Here is a 24,965-nt window from a genome sequence, read left to right as displayed (position 1 = left end):
CCTCTCCGGGTACTCCGGCTTCCTCCCACAGTCCAAAAACATGACTGTTTGGTTAATTGGCTTCTCTAAATCCTCCTTAGGCAAGAGGGTGTGTGAGAATGATTGTTTGTCCTGTAAGGCAGGATACATTTTCTACTCCCCTTATCACCCACTTCCTACGAATTTGAACTCGTCCAACCATCTTGGTTTAAGACCAGTGTCAAAAATGACATTGGTCTTAAATTTAAATTTGTTTTTTTCATAAACTGTAAGTCATAATCAATTAAAAATAAAAATGATTATAGAATTTAAATCTGTCACTCTGTGTAATGAATCTACATACTAAATGGATTTAGCTTTTTGCATTGAATTACTTAAATAACCTCATATTTTAGTGATATTCTAAGTTATTTAGATGGATCTCAGTCAAAAAAAAAATCCTACAAATTGAAAGCAAAACTAGAGAAGTTGTGGGAAGTTAGGGCCACAAACTCTTCAGAGTTCTTCTATCCCCTCGAGGTCATGACCACAAACTGGACGAGCGACTTCTGCAAATTCTAGAAATGACAACCAGAGACATTTACGGTAAGTCGACTTCACAAACGAATCATCGCTGCTGACTCGCTGTATGACAAAATACTGTTGAACAATGAGATTAGGATTACCATAGCCATGATCCAGTTTTCACAATATCTGCAAATACTTAAAGGAGCTATAGTAATATCATGTGGCTCAAATCAGTACAACAGCTTCCCAATCACAACAATCTAATATCTCATTTTTAAAACGTTGTGTTGCTGTTGTGAATTTCTACTTCCACAGGACAGGTCTATGATGTTGTATTCTGTTAAATTTCTGGTCCGCTTCTCTTACTGTCTTCCATGTTGGCAGGTGCTCCTCTCTTTTGCAAGATAAATACCAAAATGCTGCGCTCTGTTTTGGGGACACCGGGAACTCTATATGATTGGCTCAGGAACCAGGAAGTAAACACGGAACTACACTAAACCAAAGTTATCTGGACCATACCTCTAGGTTTGAAAGGAGAAAATGTGATTAAGACATTGTTGATGGAGGACGGATTGTTCATAGGGAATGTTACTTCCATCCCAGGTGACAAATGAGAATGATTTAGGTTGATTTTACAATAAATATCTTACTTATAGCTCCTTTAACTATTTGACAATAAAGCAAATCTTATGACTTATATTTTCAATGTATACATAAATTGTCCAAGATAACAAAGCCTTGGGTTTGAAATAAACATATTCACTCCTAAAATGAAAGCAAAAAGGAACCAAGATAAACTATATCTAAGTTACTTAACCAGATAATTCTGACAGACATCAAAACTAACCAATGATTCTTGCTGAAACATAAGCATGCAAAGAGTTTGTTCTATATATGTAGTGAATTGAACACAAATACAGATTTCCTTTAAATCATTTGGGATGTTTCATGGAAACTTTCTTCTCAGGAGTTTGAAAAAGATCCAAAAGAAAGGTGAATCTCAACACATAACCAACATGAAATGTGTTTAGTTTAATGCTGCTCTCCGGGTTACATTATTGAGATTTCCTAACAAATTTTTTACTTAAAAAGGTAAAAATAGCCACATTATATGCTTTTAAAAAAAGACCAGAAACAGTTTGATCATGATAAAATAAGGTTAGATACACCGAGTGTCCTTTTTGAGCGTAAAAATAACGCCAGCACCAGGCACAATGAGCAGATATAAACAGATGTGGCGCCATCTACCAGCAGTACCGCAGAACTATCAGAAAGCATAATATAAATAAAAATTAATAAGTCACTATTAATAATAATGTTGAACTAAGCCTGGCCCTCTGAAATGCCTTGTGGTAAAGCAGCTGCTCGGCTTGACTGACGATCAAGCGTTAGTAATTAAATAAACCGATCTAACAGCAACTCTAAGAGCCTGGTATCAGAACATCACGGAAAATTTTATTTCCCATTCATAAACGCAAACAGGGACACAGCACCAAGGTAAGAACCAATCAATCAATTTATAATGTTTTTACTTCAGACTGTAGAGGCTAAGAAGAAACTTTGCTATTACTATTATCACAGTATAAATCAGAACATTTACTCACGTCAATCAACTCTGCAGTCACATCCTATCATCTTAGCTTTAGCTTCCACTTCAATCAACACCAACGTTCATACTGCATTCCTAGTGCTTTTAAAGTCTTTTCCCTCTTGGGATAATTTTTAGTTTTTTTTTTTTAGTTATTTTTCTTTACTCTGGATCTTGGACCATTGTTTCCATTACTTCACTGGGAGATTCTAATAGCCGTTAGCTGGGACCTGGCTTTGTTTTGGTCTATAGACGGTGCTCAAGCTCCCCCTAGTGGTGGAAAAATCGCTTATTGCTCCTTTAATGCAGGATCACTGCTGCTGACACTAAACTTTAGAAACTGCCACAAATAGTGACCTCTTGTGGCCACTAAGCTGCCATAATAGCCATTAGACACTATTTTAATGCCAACTTAGTTGTTTGGCTGACAAAAAACAGCAAACAATTAAATATGTTGAAAATTACCTCCTTCCAAGTGGTACGTACAGAAGACAACCGGCATACTGCAGGTCTGTTTCTTCTTCCAGAGGCCATCTGGAACTTGTTAGGAATGCATGGCCTCATGGAAAACACGAATATTTACATATTAAAAACTGGTAAAACAGAAGATATGATGGAATACATTGAAAAATACAGTTCACATACAGTGCTGGTTTCAAATAGAAATCTCATGGAACAATTCAGGAATATGGTGAGAAGCCCTTTACTCCAACTGCTGTGTACAGGGAAGGACGCTGTGGGCCCGTTTCTCTTTTGTATGTATTGGGAATCTTGAGGAGACATGAAATTTCAAAATCTGGGGGATTGTTCTAGAAAAACTGATTGTTAATCATCATCTAAGCAGCATAATGATCCAAGGTTTTTAAGGCTTTTATTTGTGATAACCAGGAGTATTCATAACTGACCAGCTTTTGTTTGTTCGTAATGGACGTAATTTACTTTAATATTTATAAAGGTCAGAGCATCTGTACATGTTGTTGCACACAAGCAAAAAATACAAAGAGAGACAACCCAACATATACAGTACTTTTAAACAAAAATAAGAAAGCAATTTAAAGTGATTTAGTTTAACATCATACATATATAAAAAAAAATCCATGTAATCTCTATTTTTGCCATTATCATGCCTTTAATTTTATACTATTCAGTGCGTAGCATAAATGACAGACCCCAGAGGTGAAGCTGAACTCATGTTACAGTCTTGGACCATTTTTAAAAAACGTCCTGCAAACAAGGTGGTTTGCAAATGTAATAAAAGCTTCCCATGATGCCATGACCATGATCCACCCCCCCTCCACCCAATCTCACATGTTTCCAAAGCTGTTTTCCAAACAGCTGCTTCTCAAGTCTCCAGTGCTGAAAGAACCACTCTAAAAGACAACCAGTAGAGGCCGACAGAGTAATTTAAGAGAGCAGGACCAAGATATTTTTATATAGACTACTTCTCTTGATTATAAGCACTGATAAACTTATCTGTACTCTTCCAAGAAATAAATCACTTTTACAGTTCACATAGTGTCATTTTCTCCGGCCTTCGCCACCTGAGGCATCTCGTCCTGCCCCTTTTCTGTCTTAACGATGACCTCCATCTGCTCGTCAGGCTGTAAAGGCTCCTGCCCCTCCCGCAAAGCCTCTGCAGGCGTGTCTTGTTCCCCTTCCTGCTGCAGATCCCTTCTGCCATCTGCGTCGCTCCGTGCCACCTCAGCCTCAATCTTTTCCCAGTCTTCCTCTCCGTTTCCAGCTTCTTTTACACTGCCCAGCTGCCCGGATTCAGCTTCCCTCTCCGTCAGATCGGCGAACACCTGGTCCTTGTCCCCGTTTTCTCTCCCGGACGTCCCAGCTCACACGGGGACAGCTCACTCGCAGCGCCTCCCGCCTCCTCTCCTGCTGAACCATTCTGTGCTGTCTCGTGGGTGGGACGCCTCTTAAATGATAACCGTGCCCGGGTCTGTTTGGACAAGATGAGAAAGGGTTACGAGTGGATTAAGAAGCCGTGTAGCACATCGTGGATTTACAAAATTAAATCAAGTACACTGCATTAAATAGGATTTGTTCATCTCCGTTCAATTTTTTCAGGTTTTCCAAAAAGCTGATTCTCAAGTCTCCAGTGGCCGAAAGACGTGTTCTACAAGACAACCAGTAGAGGGCGACAGAGTTATTTAAGAGAGCGGGACCAAAATATTTTAAAGAGATAAGCTGTTTTATTTGTACTAGACATGCAGCGACCTGCAAAAGCCTCCATACCGGCTGCACTTTCCACTTAAAAATTCAAACCTCACTTTTTTTTTTTTTTTTTAAATCAGATTTGGGTTGTGGAATACATCTCTGAAAATGGAAAGTTTAAAAAACATTCACTGATAAAAATCTAAGTAGTGTGGCATATAATTGTATTATTCAGTCCTTCTGATTTAATACCAACATTGCCATTGGCAGGCACAGTTTCAGTGTTTTGGGGAGTATGACTCCATGTTCTTAGCAGGTCTGACTGAAAATAGCTCACGCTCTGCCTGACTGGATGGAGAGCTTCTGTAAACATATATTTTCAAGTCTTGCCAAAGGGTCTAATCTGGTTCTGCATATTCTTTGATCTAAGCCATGGGTCTGCAACCCGTAGCCACATGTGCCTCTTTGGGCCCTCCACTGTGGCTATTATGGGGAAAAAAATGTAGAAGAAATGTTTTATAAGTTATAAAAGTGATAAGAAAGAGTGGTTTTAGCTGTTCTTCTGCACATTTTTTATGCAATATCTGCACAGAATATGTACAACTGAAAGGCAGCAATGTTGGCTGGGCTCTTAAAGTTTTTTTTCAAAGCTTTAAAACTCTGCTTTTTAAAATATAAGCACAGCTCCTGTGATGGCTATGTACGTTTTCTTCATTTCCAACATCCACGGAAAGAGGCTCTCACCTGGCCTGATTTTACAAAATTAATAGTTTTCTCTTTTCTGTACATTTTGAAAATGTACAGAAAATTACACTTTGATTTCTCTAGCTTGAAAATAAATGTTTTGTTTATTTAAAAAAAATGTTTTTGAGTGGCTCTAGACAAATTTTATGTTGTAGCTGCGGGGGGGGGGGGGGGGGGGGGGGGGGGAATTCAAAGTTAGATCAGGTATATAGAAATGGTTCAGAACAACTTCCTTCCAGATGTTTGCTTGTGTTCTCTACATGGCTTTTTGTCAAACTTTAAACTCGTGATTTTCTGTCACTAACTTTTTTTTTTCTTGCCATTCTTCTACAGGATGTCAGATTTGTAGAGTTCATGATGTATAGTTGTCCTGTTAATAGAGTCTCCCACCAGGGCTGTGGATCTCTGCAGCTCCTCCAGAGTTACCGTAGGCCTCTTGGCTGCTTCCCTGATTATTTATGGGCTTCCTCCACTAGTTTGTCAGTATAGATGGACTTGGTGCTCTATTTTCAAACAATGGACTGAACAGTGTAAGATGTGTATTATATAATCTTACTTGCTTTCTGCTGTTATCAGACATCGTTTTTGTCTGAAACATACAGGACATGTTTTGACGTAACTTCGGTCTTCGTCAGAGGCGACCGTTGAGACGACGCCTCTGACGAAGACGGACATTAAGGTCGAAAAATGTCAGGTATGTTTTAGAATTAAAAAAAGGTCATTTAAAATACAAACACTATGAACTTGAGATGTTCATTTTGTTTTGTATCCTAATCCTGCTTTAAACTATTGCATGACTTTATCCCTGACCTGTCTGCTGTTTCTTCTCCCACAAATCCCTGTGGCCTTCACAGAACAGCTGTGTTTACATTGAGGTTAAATCTCACACACACGTGGACTCTATTTACTAATTAGGTGACTTCTGAAGGTGCGCTAGATTTTATTCAAGGGTATCCGAATGCACGACACGCTTTTCAGACGGTTATTTTTTTTAAAAACAATATCGTTCATCATTATACTCTGGTTCATTCCTCTGTTCCCTCATAGTTTCCTGCATCACATGCCAACTAAAAAACTAACACCTATACATGTTACAAAAGAGCACTATCAGAGCTTTAAGCCAACCAAACTATTATGATCCAACAAATCCACTATTCAGTCATTTACAGAGCTGGAAATGTGATGATATGGTTCGTTATAAAAGGGTTTGATGTACAAATTACATTTTAACTTGCTTCCTTATTGTATTCAAATGCATGTTAAAATCTAGAAAGGTCAATATAAAGTTAGGAGTACAAGCATGTTTTAGAAAAGAAAAGAACAATCATCTTTAAAGGGAGTGAAATTGTGACACAGCTGTGCAGTTCACTTTTTTGTCTCAAAAGTATTCTGCTCCCAGGCACAGGACTATGAGCATTCAGTTAAGGGTTGATATTCTTTGTCCATTTGTTATTCCCACAACAAAAACATTTTTTGTGTCGTCTTAGTTAAATATCAGTTATTGTTGTTTCCCCAAATGATTTCTGGTGACGTTCCAGATCTGAGTACCTTTTGCGTGAGAACACCCCGCTGCTGTCGCCAGGGACTCTAACTAGGCTAAGTGGATTATTTCTTCAATCCACCATCTTGCTCCAGCTTATCTCAGACCTGAAGATGCACACTGGCCAATGAGAGGCGCGGCTGTGAGGACAGCGTGCATGTGCCTCTTTGTGTCGTCACAGCTCACTCACCAAGTAGCGTGAGTAACACTTTGGGGGTGTCTGCGTGACAACGGCTCATTTTTGTCCATCATTGGCTCAGTTTGTCTCAAAAGCTCAAATATTCACAAAAATCCATTTAATTGAGTGAATAAGCTTACGTGGGTCCATAACCCAGGATTCGTTCTGCTCAACCGTGACGGAATGACTCCAAAAGTAGGTTTTGGGGAAAATGATGCGATAAACATTCCTGTCTGATGACTGCAGTGCCTCCATGGGTTTACCTTGTTAAAGCTCGGCAGTGGGGCGCCTTCAGGAGGGCTGTCGAAGCCAACGGGGTCCTCGTCTTCGCTGGACAGGTGTGGGGGTCGCAGGGTGGGGCTCAGAGGGGTGCAGGGCGGGGAGGGGGACAACTGTGCTGGTTGCAGCTTCACGTCTGGACCCTTGGGTGAAGGCAGCAGACCCGTGGGAGACAGAGCGAGGTTGGCCTGCAGAAAAGAACGATGCGTTGTGATCTCTTTGGCGTTTTGCATGAATAAACCTTGGTTTAGTCAAATTTGTAACTTTTAATAAAAAAAAATAAGTGTATCAAAGGAAGGGTTGGCCCAGTTTAAAAAAAAAAAGCTGATTTAACATCAAACAAACCTAAAATTAAATTAAGTTCCAAAACGCATTATTTTTCTCACTCTTCCACGCGCTACCAATTTCAAAGCTCACTATCAAAATAAACGCCAGCGATCACATTTCGAAAGCCACAAAAAAAAAAAACATAGGAAATCAACAAATGAATCTGAAATAGGAAATCTGCCCCTCAAAGTAGGTAAAACAGAGGTTCCCAGCTCTGGCCTCGAGAACTACAGTCCTGAAACCTTCTCCGTCTGCATCTCTTCTCCATCACACCTCGCTGAATTCAGTCATTCAGCTCTGCAGAGGCCTGACAACAAAACATTTGTTTGATTCAGGTGTGCTGGAGAAGGATTGTATGCAGAAGTTGCAGGAAAGTAGCTCTTCAGGACTGGACTTGGTGGCCCCCCCGAGTTAAGATGAAGGTGTCCTACCTCTACCGGGGAGAAGAGGAAGAGGGAGAACCTGCAGCCCTTTTGCCCCATGGCTGCCCACTGTGGGAACTGCGAACTAAAGGGTCTAAAGTGACGAGTCTGAGGCTCATCAGAGCCTCTGTGGCCCAAGATCCCATTAGGTCATTAATCTGAGCCGATTGTGGCATCAGGGAAGAAAGGCCCCTCCCCTTTCTCCCAAGTTGTCATTAGCAGAAGCACCAGTGGGAGGCAGCAATGATTTAACCATCCTAACTTCCACTACCACCCAATTAAAGACCGCATTAACGTGTACACTCATTTTTCTCTACTTCCTTTTAAACATTCTATACATGTCACATATTCAAGAATTTACATATACAATAAATAAATGCATAACAGCTGGCTTATATACTGTAAACGGTCTAAGCATCAACATTTGTACCTGCAGTTTTCCAATGATGGCCGAGTTCTTTGTTTTAAAGGTGGCAGAAGAGACAGATTTCTGCCAGAAACAAAACAGCCAAGATTAAAAAGGTACATGCAGAAAAATTTATGTCAGTATCGAGTGGATTTATGTACCACTTCAACAAGAATAAATAAAACACAACGGAAATTAAAACTGTATAATGAGATACTGTTTGGAATTGAATAAAACTAAGCAAAATTAATCAATTAGACATAACCAATTACAGTAACAGAGATAAAAATATGTCTAAAAACAAAATAAAAACCAATATGTCATGCTGTACTTGAGTTCAAAGCCACTGAATAAACATGAGTCTGGTTATTTGACCTTTATGCTACAATTTAAACTTTGCGGTGAAAAAAGATCCTGCACATATGATGGGACAAAACCATTCATAACCTTAAAAAGCAACAACATCTTAAAAATATTTCTGTATCTGATGGGGAGCCAGCAGAGTGAGGCGATGGCTGGAGTGAAATGCCATCGCCCTTGTTCCAGTCATAATTTGCACAGCTACAGTGAATGGATGACTGATCGATGCGCCTATATAAAGATTTACTGTGACAGATGTGTATAGCTGTAAAAGATGGATGAGAACTGAAGAGGAGATAAACCTAAACTATACCTAAATGCAATACACTAGTATATATAAAAATAAAAAATATTATATAAAAAAATACAAGCTACACTGTTGTAGCTATATTATACAAAATTATGCAAAATTAAAACTGAAAGAGAAATCACAACATTTCCTTGATCAACAAACTGTGAGGCTTGAAAGTCGATGAAACAAATCTAAATATTTCCAATTTTCAAGAAGCCAACTGTAGCACAAAAGTCTACAGAGGAGCCAAAATACCCACATCTGACACTTCCTTATCTTGGGTCGAATTTTGCAACTTTAGAGAACAAGGAGGTCTTCCTCGAAAAGGCAACTGCAGGCAGAAAAAAAAAACACGGAAGATTTTTGGTTAAAAAAAAAAAAGGTCGGACGTCAGAATGTCGAAGATGTTTTAATATGCAAGCATTGGACATTTTGTCCATTTCCTATTAGATGGTTACCTCATCATTTGAGTTGGGCGTTGGTAAAATATGACCCTTTAACTTTCCAGCCAGCTCAGCCACGGATGGAGAGTCCTTCTGGGGAAAAAAGCAATAGAATAGAAAACAATTCAATAATATATTTTATTTAAAATGTACTGTTAAATACTAACTTGACAAAGTTAACACAAGAACTCTAATCTCAAAACATTCAAAACATAGATGCCATTATAATGGTCTGAATCAAGGCTAAACTGTAAAAAAAAAAAAAAAAAAAATTTTTCCTTAAAACAAAAACCGGAAGTACAGGAATTCTACAAGGAACCACTTTAGGTCCCACTCTTTTTGATTTATATAGTAAAGATCTGATCTAAACCCAAAGATGCATGCTAGTAACACAGTTGCCAATGCTGCTAAGAGAACCTGGGATGCTTCTGCAGAAAAGCTAAATTCAGGTTTAGAGAAAGAGTTTACATGGCCGGTCACGTCGTACTTATCTTACTAAAAAAAAAAAAAAAAAAAAAAAAAAAAAAACTAAAAAAAACAGAGAAAGCGTGATTGTTTTTGTATAGGGAAAAAAAGGGAAATCTGTGTTAAGGGTACCTACACTGAATAGGTAACAGAAGAGAAGTAACTTAGAATAATATCGGGCATTCAGTTAAATTTATACTTCATATGAAAATGAAAAAGAATGATCCAAAATTCAGTGATTGTTTTCCCTTTTGTCTCATGGTCTGACAGGCTCGTGTCAATGCAAACAGTGAACAATCAACTCTGTAATAAATAAATTTTGTTCTAATAAATACAAATTATACATAAAAAAACATCCCTGCCACATTCTATAAAATATAGAGAACTGACATACATACATACATACATACATACATACATACATACATACATACATACTAGAGTCTTACACATGCCTGTCAAAGACAGTTATCAAGCAGAGAAAATGTGATAAAGTAGACTGCGAAGAGGCTGACAGACCTATAAAGTATATAGAACTCCTTTAATCTGACTGACTTTTAAGGTTAGATGGCAAAATAGAAGCCTTTCCTGAATTTGAAAAATACCTTAGTGGGAAATCACAAGAAGACCATAGCCGCAGTAAAGCATGGTGGTGGCAGCATCATGCTTAGGAGTGTTGCTTTATGCATATTTTGGATTTAGTCAAGATGGAGGGGATTTGAAGGGAGTGGAACTGATAGAAAGCTGAAGATAATTTTTTTTTTAGTTTTCAGCATGAAAATAGCCAAAAGCAACATCTAAATGAACAAAAACTGCACATCCAGAGCCAGACATGAACCGGGCTGAAAATCAGTTGTGTGATCTGACTAGGGCTGTGCTGAGGTGTCCCAAAAATCAGACAGATTTGGAGAGTTTATTTTATTTTACAAAGAACAGTTTGACCCGTGCAGCTCAATTAAAAACAAACATGGAATAAGTTTTATCCTGTTCTCATTTGTTACACCACAAAACCCAGACCTTTTAACAGTGATGTATATAATTTTAAATCAGTTCTATAGCCCGTCTGTTAATTATATTAGAGGTGTTTTCATTTTTCTTTACAATACATAAGTCCTAACAGGGTGTAGGACTACAAAATAGCCGGCGGTTACTTTATAACATGACTTTGTGCTGTCCCAGATCAAATGGCTATGAATAATTAACAGTTTTACTCCAACTTGAAAATATTCTTTTTCCAAATGTTTTGCCATGTTTGATGAATGAGAGAATCTCAGATGTCATAAGGAGAGAAGCGACCTGGCATAACGAAAGATCATAACTGAACCCATTTTAGGCTAGATTCACAGAAAACCTCAGAACAACGCGGATAATCTGCAATAAAGATGATGTTTCACTTCCTTCTCCTCCTTTAAAAAAAAAACAGCAGACGGTTTGTGAAATGCAGACATGAGGCCAATTCGAGAAGAAAAAAAGGATTCCGGCAGCAGTTTGCCCAGTTCTGGCGCCGTCCGTGGAGGAACTCCCTTGAAGAGTGACAGGAAGTGAGCCCTTCACCCTGCAGCTGGTCAGCATCATGCTGGAGCCTGTGACAGCGGGGACCTGTCCTCGCAGCCTCAAGCTGTTATCGCCGCTCGGCCTCTTCGGCTTTTCCCAAGCTCCACACCTCCCTTTCAGGGCCAGTAACTCGCCACATATCTGGGCCCGATTGATAAGTCGGCGTCAGACTGGAATGTATATAAATTTAAGCTTTTAATCCATTTTTCCTTCCTATGTATAATGCATTCGAACAGCTAATGTTTGTTTGCACAGGTTTGTAGTCAAATAGTTCCAAGCTTGTGGAAACTCTCATGCATCATGCCATTAAACGATTTGCATCTTGCCTGGGTGGCCGCTCCCTTTCCGTCCGTAGCTTTTGCACTACATGGCGTTTCCATTTTACTTTTATACATCATTAAGACACTCATGCCAGCCTGCTCGCAGCCACCAGCTCTGTCGTGTTTCCTGAGCGGTCATTTCCAGTCCGTCATTCCCTCTGCCTCCACTCTGCACATTTTGGACCAGCGCCCGTAAAAACACGGATCACACACACACACACACACACACACACACCCCGCATGTTAATCACACGCTTTATTTTCCCTTCCCCCCCCCCCCCCACCCCCTTATTCTCAACATGACCTCATCACCCCGTTCCCTCCACCCAGACCCGAGGAGAACCTGCAGAGCGTCTGCTTGGACTCGTCTGCGTTTTTCCCGCTCCACGTCCAAAACCCGTTTCCTAAACTCTCCTGCCTCATATTTGATAAGCAGTAATTACCAGAGCCCCCCCTCCCCTCCAACACTGTTATTTTGTAAGCTCCAATTGTTAACCCTTTCCTGTCCTTCCAAAACAAACACATAGCAGAAAACCCAAATCACAATCGTACAGCCGAAGGAAGCAAGGCTCTTTGTTATGGTCGCCGCTGAGATGTTCGAGGGTGAAGAAAGGTTTCGTCACTAGTAATGCTGGGGAAAAGACAAACGGGGACTTTAAACTGGATGGGGAGGGAGAAAAATACAAGATTTTCAACGTTTTGAAGAAATATAAATCTACAAAGTAGGAGTGAAATTGTGGAGAATTTCCAAACAGCATTAGGTTATAAAACAATGGGAATTACAGAACAGCAACAAAGGGGGGTGGGGGGGGGGGGGGTCCATCTTCCAGCATAAACATGCAGTCAGAGCTACGACAGAGTGCTATAGATCAAAATCATGTGCTAAAATGGCCCAGTCAAAGTCCAACCCCTCTTTGGCAAGAAAAATCAAACATGCTCTGTGTCTAATCTGCCTAATCTTGAGTTATTTTGCAAATAAGTAGTAATAATGTTGGTCTTTAATGTGCAAGTGTTGGAGACACACCCCAAAAGACCTGCAGCTGCAATTGAAACAAAATGGGTTTCTATAACGTAACGAACCTGGGAGCTCAACATGAACGCATGCCATTCTTTTAAAAAATTTATTTAGAAAAAAAAAACAAAAGACAAAAAACATGCATTCTCTTTCTTCAACTTCACAATTATCCACTCCTTTAACTGGGAAATTAGAAATATTTGCCCTTATACATGAAGCAAAAGCAAAATATATTCACCTCAATATTTAACAGATATGGTTTCTTCCCTCCTATTGGGTTGCAATCCTTTAGTTTTATTAGACGTCAATCCAATTAAGAAGCTATGGCAGCACTATAGAAAAGGTCCAGAGTCGGCTAAATCCTACTGAACTCCAGGCGTCTGGCTTGCCTATGAAACCAGCCTTCAAATCCCGTCTGAAACATAACTAGCTGAAAAGAAACTTTAAATGTTCACCATTCTCCTAATCAGTGGTCATTACTGATTGGTTAAATGGTTATTTACATTTTCAGAGTGCTTAGTGGAGGGCTTAACTACTGGGACAAGGTTTTAAGGACTCAGTTGATCATTGTTATTGTTTAATTCCTTCATTTTGTGTTATAAAACACACAGATATTGCTGAAAAACTAAAAAAAAAAAAAAAAAAAAAAAAAAAAAAAAAATGATCAATACTAATGGTAAGATTATCAACAGTAGAAGTGGGGACATTTTAGAAAGCATTACACAAACCTTCGCATTAAGCAATTTACAGTGAACTGTTTATTCTTATTAATTTATTTATTTATTTTACTTTTAATTAGATGGGGCATTCTTCAAGCCCCCTTTTAATTCTATGTGAGAAATTATAAATTTATTTTCTGCGTCACGAGATGGCAATAACTCTGATCTTTCCTCAATTAGTTCCCACATGAATAAATTAGTTGTCCAAAAGAACAATGTGGTGTCAACTACAGCAATATTCATCTCTTACAATTTGTCTTTTAAGAAACCAAAAAAAAACAAAAAAAAACACATCAAGTTTGGCTGCATTCACAAACAATCTCTCTAACTCTCTTTGTGGCAGAGAGAACAAGCAGATAACAATGAGCCATACATGGAAATAAACACTTGGTTATCAGTGCTGCACACGTTTCATTCATCTGGGACCCCAAGCCTGGCTGTGAAGGAGTGGGAAACTATGTTTCTCTACAAGAGAGATCGGCTCAAACTATTTTTGGGGCTCAATGCCTGGGAAAAAAGGGCCCCAGAGCTCCTCACGCAGCTCGGCTCTGTAACCCCTCCGCTCCTCTGAGAGTGTCCCTGGAAATGTTAGACCACATCTGAAGCATGCTGTAATCTAGCATATGGAGCAATTCAGCATGTCTAAACAAGGAGATGGTTTGAAAAAAAAAAAAAAAGGACTTCCTTAATGCAGCGCTCTGGCCACGTGATGCAAGTTCTTCAGAAGTCTTACAAAGAATTCACAAACAATGATTGGGATCACCGTCAGTTTCAGGAGAAATCTGAAAACTCGGCATTCAGCCAAACAAGCATTCAATGGAGTCATGTGAACAACAACAGAGCTAAGCAAAAGCATGGATACCTAAACTTTGCAAAGAAATATATTAGCAAAGGTGAATTTTTTGAAATGTTGGATCTCTATTGTCAGATCGGGACCCTGTGTAAGATATACTAAACTATCAATACCTGAGCTCCATATTCCCACTGCTGTCTCTAATAATCAGCCTTTCCCCATACAAGCAATGCAACTTTGTTTTTTAATATTGGCCAATTTTTGCACACAAGGTACGCAAAACCACATTATAAGCTGTGCGCATCACTTATCTGGATTTTTTTCCTGACAAAGTAAGCTTTGTGCATCTTTTAATGGCATTCACATTGATAGCAGCGAAAGGGGAGACCTTGTTGGTGGTTGAGTCATGCGACCAGCTTTCCAAACCCTGAAACAGTCGTTTAATTTTATGATGTTCAAAGCCAAGGGGTAAAACTGCAAATGCTTCTTTTTTTAAAATGACTCGAATCGATCTGAGACGAGATATTTCAGACGGCCACAACGAACGTTCGATGACGTGCTCCACCAGTATCTTCATTCCAGACTGTGGATGGAGGCACGAGGTTTACTGTGTGACCAGCGGCCGCGAAAGAAGAAGTAGTGAACCCAGACTGACCACACAAAGCTTGCTTTCTTTTCCTGATGTTGACTCCAGGTTCCCAGAGGCGGGAGAGGAGAAGCACATGATATCAGGCTCCGCAGACGTTAACATATCCGCTTGATATGGAATCAGCAGTCAGAGGGCCAAAAGCTACATAATTTATCCCGAGCCTGATAAAAAAAATGTTTAAGATTGTAAACGCCACCCTGGAAATCTCTTAAAGTTGAGGTGAAATAAAGCACACAAGCGCTCGGCCGTATTTTGTACGGTAAGCAGCTTTAGCTTCCTCAAGTCAGCAAGTTCTGCCGCAGGGAAACTGGCTCTTCTAATGCCTGCCGCCTTTCCAGGAAAACATGAGGTGTTTTTAGACCAGACCTCAGTGAATAGCTCTCCTCTGCACAGCCCTTAAAACTGGTAAACATTTAGTGTTTTCACTCACAATACAGTCCTTCATCGGTGGATGAGCTAAACTCATCCATGTGCGTCTGCTGCCTTGAGGTAACGGGGAGGCGCTACTGACACCGACTGGTACTGTGTTGCTGTTCAGATGAAACAAATTTAACAGAATTAAAGACAAAGCGATGAATAAAAATCTACGGTGACCTGAAACAGAAACAGTCTGGTGACGTAGAGAGATAAAGAAAGCCTTAAATGGTTTTAATGTACAGGTGAAAGCAGAAATGTAAGAGGTGCAAGCATTTTCCTCGTGTCTTAAATTAAATAAGACTCAGGTCAGCACTCGGAGAGGAAGAAGCCATTTTCCAAAAGCAACATAATAGCCATTTTACAGATTGCAAATGCATTAAAGGCTCATTCCAGAGATACGTCTGTCCTGAGTCTGACTAAACTAAGATATAAGTGGTCTGAATGACCATTGGTACATTTTCATAAAAAGGGGGAAGGTCAGTAATGTAAACTCTGGGTGCTAAAGGGCATTCTGAATAGAAAATTATTCTAAGCATACCACAGAGTCAAAATCCTATGAAATTATTGTGAGAAGCTTGTGGAAGGAAAATAAAAAAAAGTTTGACCTAGCTAGGTTATAAAATAAAAAGGTATTTCTACCAAATAACTAGAAGATTATTTTAATAAAGTAAAGAAAAACTCAAGAACAAAACTCTAAAGAACAAACTCTGGCATTCTGCAGACAGTAACAATTCTGGTAATTCTAATTATCCTAAAACCTAATCTGGTATAATGACAGCGAGGAAAAAAAAAAAAAAAAAAAAAAAAACCTTTGTTCTCAGCGGTACATGATGCTTAATTAAATGTATTGAAACACATGTTATTTAAACACTATGCGTGACACTTTAGTTGGAGTCAGTTTTGTTGAAACTGGAGTTGTACGAGTAGAAGCATTTTAAAACACTTAAAACAGCTTTCAGATGAGAAAAAAAAATAAATAAAAAAAAAAAAAAAGGATTGCAAACTTTTTACAAAAAACAGTCATACTGACAAGATGCACCTGTCTTTCATACTATTATGACCATACGTCTCATTTCATGTTCATAAAACATGTGATAAATGAGAAAGAAAATAAATATACACAAATACCTGGAGTAAATTTTGACATAATTGGAATTTTGTATTCGACTGGGGTGTGAAATGGTATTTACTTCACACCCCAGTCGTGTGAAGTAAAAAAAAAAAAAGAAAAAAAAAAAGAAATGGTATTTACAAATGTGTAGCAGCTTGCAGCGCTTATCTCTGATCGCCTTTCTGCCAAAAAAGGAAGAAGAATGGCCAGATGCCAAAATTAGAAGAGGGTGGTGCAGGCTGTATGGGTGAATTGCTCTTCAGAGAGATCGGAAAACAAGTTATGAACTCAAGTCCAAGTCTTGTTTTCGTCATTTCCACTTCCTATGCCTGGTCCTAGAATCTTTAGGGGTTCTTTCTGATAAAACTAATTTTGTCTAAAATTGCTTTTCAGTTTGTCAAAAGTAGCTCAAATCCAAACAATGTTTCAATGCCAGCATTATTGTTCACCCAGTGATTGTGATTTTGCTAGTTAATGTGTATAAACTCTCTGCTTAAAAGAACACATGCATCTTTTTGTTGCCTTTAAAAAAAAAAAAAAAAAAAAAAAAAAAAAAAAAAGGCGGCAACACGGGTGTATTCTTGTGCTTGTTATCTTGTCTCTAGTTCATAACCCACGTCACATATCTCTCTGCTCCATATGCTGCTTTGGGCTCTCAAAGGGTTCAATGAGAGCAGGACCTAAACAGTGTGCCACATGTAGTTTTAGAAGAAAAAGCAGCAAATACCATTGTTTGGAAGAACAAACAATGGTGCAACAAGCACACGTGAAAGAGCACGGAGTTAAAAGAATTTCATGTTAATTTGACGTAAGGAAACATGTAAATGCAAAAACGTAACAAATACACGAACAAATACACAAATTTGTTTGAAATGACATAATGGAGATAAACGACTTTCCAACCAACTGGGTCGCATCACAAAAAAGGAAGCAAGAAGATGTAAATAGAGACAAATCAGAGCCTAAACATCTGCAACCAGGAAACACAGTAAGTATGTTTTAGGCTAGTAGTTCCTGATTTTCTTTTCAAACAAAACATTTAGACTTTTCTTGCAAGCTGGTACTTCATCATTGTTAAGCTGCAAGTGTTTAGTTTAGTTTAAGGGATGCCCCCAAGTCTGGTCCCGGATTGGGAATTAGATTGTTAAAAAGGTCAGAGTCAAAGTCCCCTGACTAAACTCAGCTCCTTGCATCAGCTGCTGTTGTACTGGGAACCATGCGACCACATTTTGTACCAATCTGTGAAAAATGTTCACACAAAAAGATGTTTTATGTGCACCACTTACAGAACCTAATTAGTAGCCATACACATTATTTTGTTGTTCTAATGAATCTAGATTTTCTGTAACTATCCAAGGACTTAACACTTTATAGTCCAGTTATAGGGTGGCTGTACTGGCTGCTGCGACTCCTTTATCAGAAGAATAACACACATTAAAGGACGAGGTTTTTCCAGAAATGGAGAAAATTAGTTTTGGATGAAACAATTTAGGCATTCTTCATTTCATTGGGTTGTGTTTTTAAGGTTATGACAACTTTATGACACTGATGGAACGTTAACCTTTGCGTTTCACGATCCACTCGTTACACTGAAATATGACAAAATGGTCATTTATACAATCTCCCTGATCTTCCGTTAGCTGCTAACACTGATAGCGTGCTACCAGCTACCTTTGTTGATAGTTACCATTGTTTAAACCTAGCTTTTGTCAGTTTCGTTCTCCCTGCAATCGTGTTTAATAATAATAATGTAATAATGTAAATAATAATGTTTGTATAACTTTAATAGCACTATGGTCTTTGGTGAAACTTCAAAGGGATCTATTAAGCTAATTGTTTTTTGGTAGCTACAGGTGAACCGGATGTGCTTTCGTCATACTTTTCCTTTCACATTTTAAGAGTTGCCAATTCAAATCTTCCTGAGAAATAATTACATAGTATTGAGTATTAAAATATTATAATACTTATATATTACATAGTATTAAGAAATCACATTTCTGAATGGTTACTGATTTCTAATTTGGAGGATCATTGTTTAAAATATTATTTATTCAAAATAATGTTTTTATCTACCTCTGATTTGCATTGTGGATGGGTTGAACACACGCCAGTTGTTGACATACTTTCTCTAGATCTACAAAAACACAATGCAGCGCCGTCTGATCTTCCTTGTACTTCTCCACCAACCTCAAAGACAATTCTGCATATGTTGTACTTTTTTTGGGGTATGGGACCATACTGCTGATCACAGACCTCAGTCTAGCTTCTACAATGCTTACCCATAACTTCAGTTTCTGACTCAGCTTTATTCTTGTGTAGTTTTTACAAATCTGCACCTCTCCCTTGTTCTTAAAAATTGGTACCGGCACACTTCTCCATTCCTCAGACATGTTCTCGCTCTCTAAGATCTCAATGAGCAGCCAAGTCAAAAACTCTACGGCTGTCTTTTCTTTTCACTTCCATACCTCCACCGGTATATCATCAGAATCAATTACGTCTCCGTTCATCATCCTTTTTATTGTCTTCTCTACTTCATCTTTACTAGTCTTTGCTACTTCCTGGTCCACAATGATCACTTCTTCTGCTTTTTGTTCTCTCTCATTTTCCTCACTCATCAACTTATACTCCTCCCCGTCTTCCAATCACGCTTGTTGCACCTGTCAGTGCATTTCCATTTGGAGTATGAATAAATAAAGGATATATCAATTAAATACTAATTTTATGTGACACGCTGTCTGTAGATTATAGTACATTTATTGACCAAGGTAACGCTATCCCGCCGAAACTTGAAGTGGGGCAAATTATGTGTTGCTGTCAAGAAAAAAAAAAAAAAAAACGGATGCCGCAGAGAACGTCAATAATGAGTAAGATAGGGAATACATATTCAAAATACCATTGCCATACATACATAGACTATGTAATATTAATGATACATTGCCAAATTGGCTGCACTTTAAATTTACTGAGCTTTCAAGCCTATAGTAATTTCATGATAAGACTGGGACTTGGTGTAGCCTAATCTTAAATGACTCAGACTGACATTTGGGACAAGAAATTGGGATAACCCCTTTATACTTTGATTGATATGCTACTTAGCAATGGTGAATGCAAAAAAAGCTACCAGCTCTGAGACTTTAGTTTGAAGCAGTTTGTCAAGCCGATGACACAGATTCATTTATCATGCTTATAAAACACACTGAATCAACTTCATGCCCCAAAGTTAACATTTCCTGCAGTTACACATGTTTTCAAATTCTTCTTTCTGGGCTTGGCATCTTTTTTTTTTTTTAAAACACCTTGGCGCCATCTTTTTTCCTGATTAGATCCTTGCTGAATCCCCCCCCCCCTCCATGCTCTGCACCTGTGCAGAGATGTGAAATGCAAACAACAACCAGAAAACTAGGACCAAATTGAAAAAGTGTTCAACAAAGAAGACAGAAAGCTATTTCAACTTATCACCCCGTTATCCCCTGGGAAACTGTTAAACAGCATGGGAAATACTGCAGAGAAAACAAAATTTTTTAAAAAGCTGTACTGTAATTATGTCTATTGGTGCATTTCTCAGCGCTTGCATCAGAATAAAATACAGTTAAGTCGTGCGAACCTAGGCCAGCAAATATTCTCGGAGACGAAATCATGATGATCTTAGAAAATACACGAAAACGCCAGTGTCATATGATATCTGTCACAATATCTTATCAAAAGCCATCTATTTCTAATAAAAAGTTGTAAGATCAAGAGACGGTTGACATAAATGTGTGATCTGCACAGAGATTTAATTATATTAGATCATTTTCTTGATCGTTTACAAACTTCACTGAGCTTTATAACCGGTTAGGCATCTTGTTTCATCTTATTTGCACTGAATCAGTCCCACATACAGTCGCTGGAAACACTGCTGTGCTCTGGCGATGAAGAACTTGTAGTATGTAAGAACAGCTTTAAGTACCTGTTTATAATCATGCTGTGACACTATTCGAATGATGTAGTGCGGCAAAAAAAGGGGGGGAAAAAAACTAATTAGCAGGCCGGCTGTTATACATTAACTTTACTATGCATTACATAATAAATGTGCTCACCAGATGGTTGGCAAAGTCATCCTAAAATACTCCCTGCTCCACTAGTGTTGTGTTTCCATCAAAGGAAAAGCACCACAGTTTGAAACCCGCCCCTGTGGAAAATCCTCAGGTACACTGAAAACTCCATAAATTTCCAGTTGGTTTTAAATCACATCGTTGTTCCAGTCTGAAAAAAAGTCAGGTTTAACAACTTCCATGATGCAATCTTCTCTTAAAAGGTGGCGGTGCGGCAGGTGTCACGTTTAATAAACTTGAAATAATCTTATTAAACAAATATCCTTTACTTAAGGGCATCAGAGCAGGTGAAATATTTGTTCTATGCGTCTCACCAGGACATTACTGACTGAATCCAGTTATACAACCCACTAAGACTAATAAAAAAAACACGTGTCACTAAATGTGTTTCTCTGACTAAAAAAAGTTTGTGTGCATGAACACAAACCCAAAAGGCCCATAAAACAAAACAGCAAAATATAATTTGATCACAGATCCTGAACATTACCTTCAAAAAGTATTTATCAAGTGTGATTTAGGGGGATTTTGTGTTTGAGACGTACACAAAGCATACAGCACAGAATTAATAAGTGGACTTGAAAAGAAATAATTTCTGAATTTTTACAAACAAAAATCTAAAATATGTGAGGTGCATATTTATTTTCAGACCCCACAATACCGCTAAATTAAATCCAGCGCACAATTTGCCTTAAGAAGTGCTTTGAGTGGTCAGTATGACTGGAAAACCGCTATACCAGTTCAGTCCATTTACCAGTCTTAGTAAATATAGCTCACCACAGAACATAGGAGGCAACACAAGGATAACGTTGCTCAAAAGTTTTAAGCAAATCAGGTCATAAAACAACATCCCAAGCTTTGAACATTGGACAGAGGACTGTCCAATCCATCAGAAAATAGAAGGATTATGGCAGAATTGCAAAACTACCAACCTACTGTCCCCTCAAACTGAGAGGATGGGCCAGGAGATCTTTATTCAGAGAAGCAGCCAATAAGCCCATGGTAACTCTGAAGGAGCTGTGAAGATCCACATGGTGAAAGAATCTGCTGACTGCACTATTAGTCATCCATCCATGTATTTAAGTTCTTTCACTTTTTAAACAAAAAGGTTAAATATCTCCATTTCCATGACTAGATGGCTGGAAATGAGACGGGGCCAACTGGATCCAATGCGTGCTCCCAGCACAGAGGCAGTTTCTGTCGGGCAGAAATAGTTCAGCACAACGCCGGGCGACTGCGGACACGTGCGTTCATGTTTGACCCTCGCCGAAACACACGTTCAGTCAGAGCGTCCACATGGCAGGTAATAAAGTCTGGAAGCGCTGTTTTCAAAACAAGTTGCTAAATGCCTCAGCTCAATGATAACCTAGGTAGACGTTGATGGCAGCAGCGTGTCGATTCCACCTATGGCCGTCTGATGCCAGCCAACCAATAGGGAGCCGTGGTCCCCTTAAGACGTGCTCCCTCCTCATTTGCATAATGCATACAGAAAGGGTTGAAATAAATAAATTGGATAACAAAAATATAGAAAAGGAAGAATAAAACAAAATTAAAACATACACCAAAATAATTATGCTTAAAAACCTAATGAATAAAGTTGACAATGATAATAAAATTTAAAAGATATGATTATTTTAAAAAGGAATAAATAAGCTAAATATATATTTACATTTATGTCTTACTGTATAATGTCATTTTTTACTGCCTACATTTATTTATTTGCTGTATTTTTAGCTTATGTGATTATTTCTATATTTATTGTTAATTACGTCAGAGTCGGTCCTCCATAGCCTGGAGCCCCAACTACAGCGGTCACTGAGCCATAGGCAGGTTCCGCCCTGGACATGGTGCCAGTTGATCACAGGGCAACATAGAGACACACAACACAAACAACCATGCAAGCACACACTCACACCTAAGAGCAAATTAGAGAGACCAATTAACCTAAAAATCATGGTTTTTTTGGACTGTGGGAGGAATCCGGAGTACCTGGAGAGGACCCATGTACGGACAGGGAGAACATGCAAACTCAACGCAGAAAGACTTCAGATCTTCTTGCTGCAAGGCAACATGATTGCTAGAAATCGCACCACTGTGCAGCCCACTATTAATCATGCATCCTGACTCGCAAGAAAAAAAAAAACCTGTCGTTGAAAGAAAAGTCCAATTTTGAGTTCATCGCAACCCTCATAATATTACTGAACACACTATCCCCACAATGACATGGTGTCGGCAGCATCATGCCGTGGGGCTCAGAGCTGATCGGAAGATGGATGGAGCTAAATTTAGGGCAGTCCTGGAAGAAACCCTGTGGGAGGCATCGAAAGCCTTGAAACTGTGTCGGAGGTTCACCTTCCAGCAGAACAACAGCTCTAAACATGCAGACAGAGTTACAATGAAATTATTAAGATCACAGATCAAATGAGAATCTGCAGCAAGGATTCAAAATCAATGTCAATAAACGCTCCTAGTCAGATCTGACAGCTTTAGTTACTTTGCAAAGCAGATTATTGTATACATATTTTTATATCTCTTAGACCAGCATCTGGGTGACATGAGTTCTGTCCTTTAAGAGGTAAAGTGGTAACATAAGGGTCCAATAGAATGTGAAAACAGCCATGAATCATACTTCATCCTAGGCAAAATGATCTAAGGATTTTCTACAATCAGCCTTAATGTGTGCAACTTCAGCAGAAAAAGTGAAATAAAATTGAAATGTGTGATCTGCTTATACATGCAGTTCAGAATCTAAGGAGACACAAAGCAAGGTGTTGCAGACTGAGATGTTTTTCTATGCCGGAGAAGTTTAGCAGATCACTTCCGTACCTCCTAATGTGCTGCGGAGGAAATAAATTGGGTGTTTCTCTTCCTACTTTTCACGTTGCATTAAACTCTTGAGACAGATCTCAAAAGTCTGAAGGAACTTCTTTTTTTAAAACAGGGAGGAGGCTCCCAAAAACCATGAGCAAGCCTTACATTTCCTCTGCTTTTAATGACACGCAGAATAAACAGCCTTTTTTTGTTTTCAGCTTTGGCACTTCAGAGGAGGGTGGGAGAGGCTCTCCATAATTTGAGGGGTTCATAAACGATGCTCTGTCATCTCCTTTTGCTTCCACTTAGGCTTTAGTTACAGGTTATGGCATTAGTTTGAAACTCACTGAGACAGACAACTTATTAAGCTTTCAGTAAATCTCCTGGCCCCTGCACGTGTGTTTAAATGTCATTTAGATTTCCTGCTCAGACACATGATGCTTTTGATAAAAAAAGCCAAAAGTAATGTGAAAATGATGGAGATTCTATATTATGTTCTCACTGATCTACAGCTCTTCTGTGATAAAAAACAACAAAGTCATATTAAATAGTAGCAACAACAGGCTCAGCACTTCCAAAATTAAAGCAGCATTTTTTAAACACTGTGCACATTAAAGCCCTGTGATGTAATGCATTCATTTCACTTCCACTATGGCAATGCGCTTCGATGTGAAAACCATCTGGTTTTTAAAGAGCAGGCTACAGCAGAGATGCAAATAGTTTCTACCTCCATCCTGGGAATGCGCCAGGAATCGTCCCCTCCTGATCTTCTTCCCCCTCCGCCTCGGTCTTTAGGAACAAACTGCGCGCAGCTTGGGAGGAAAGTGAGGAGAGGCGAAGAACAGCAGCTCTGTGTTTATATCTGGAGCCAAATCAGCCTCATGGACCCACAGGGGAGGGGCGTCCAGGCAACTATACTTTTTTTTTTTTTTTTTTTTTTAAACACGCATTTGACTCCCACTGCGAGTACTTTCAAATTAAAAGCTCCTTCGTTGCAGCATTTGCGCCAGCTCAAGCTGATGGCGCACGGTAACACGCTGATAAAAAACAAAATGTGCACAACATTCAGCATACATTTAATTAGTTTTTATTTTGGTTCAAGTTTGTTCTAATTAGAAATGTAAAGTTAACTAAATACGCATCAGCCTTTACATTTGGGAGTGGAAGACAAATCCAAACCGGTCTATCCATCGTTTCTTCACAGCAAATACATAATAGCCTATTTAAAAAATCAGTTTTTGACAAGAAAACAAAAGCATTTCTACGTTTATCTGAAAAACTAAAAGTTTGTACCATGTATGGATGATGTTCCATCTAAATACGATAGGCTTTTGATGCAAAAAAGAAAAAAAAAAAAAAAAAAAAAAAAAAAAAAAAAAAAAAAGGGAAATCACGTTCTCTTCTATACCCCCAGTAACATCCCCTCATCAAAAATGAGTAATATTTAATTACCAGAAGATGCAGGTAGGGTGAATGGCAGAACTGTTGGATATTATTAAATTACAGAGACTGGACTGCAAAGGTGGTTGCCATGGAAATTACAGATAAACGGACTCTGGAGGCCAGAGGCTGATATACTTGGATTGGACAGAATGACTGTTTATGGGAAAATGTGTCAACAAGGACACATCTGCGTTACAGCATGGTCTTCTCCACCAATGCAGAATGCTGATATACTGTGACCGCCCCTGAATGGGTGGACACTTACTTGATATTTAATTTCTGTCTGAAAGGAAAAACGGGGTTCTCAGGTACCGGTTGCGTTGTGTTTTTATGAGAACCCAGTACTGAA

At 38.8% G+C, this 24,965-nt stretch overlaps 1 protein-coding gene and 1 pseudogene across 3 annotated transcripts in view; both read right to left on the bottom strand.

The window, feature by feature from the left end:
• Positions 1 to 24,965, bottom strand: part of zgc:153184 (capZ-interacting protein) — a 42,632-nt gene that overhangs the window by 17,282 nt on the left and 385 nt on the right. The window lies entirely within an intron of this gene.
• LOC118556156 lies at positions 2,989 to 24,042 on the bottom strand (annotated as a pseudogene).

The sequence above is a fragment of the Fundulus heteroclitus genome, chromosome 18 (genome assembly GCF_011125445.2).
Source record: "Fundulus heteroclitus isolate FHET01 chromosome 18, MU-UCD_Fhet_4.1, whole genome shotgun sequence".
Lineage (NCBI taxonomy): Eukaryota > Metazoa > Chordata > Actinopteri > Cyprinodontiformes > Fundulidae > Fundulus > Fundulus heteroclitus.
This window is presented reverse-complemented; position numbering and strand designations above follow the sequence as displayed.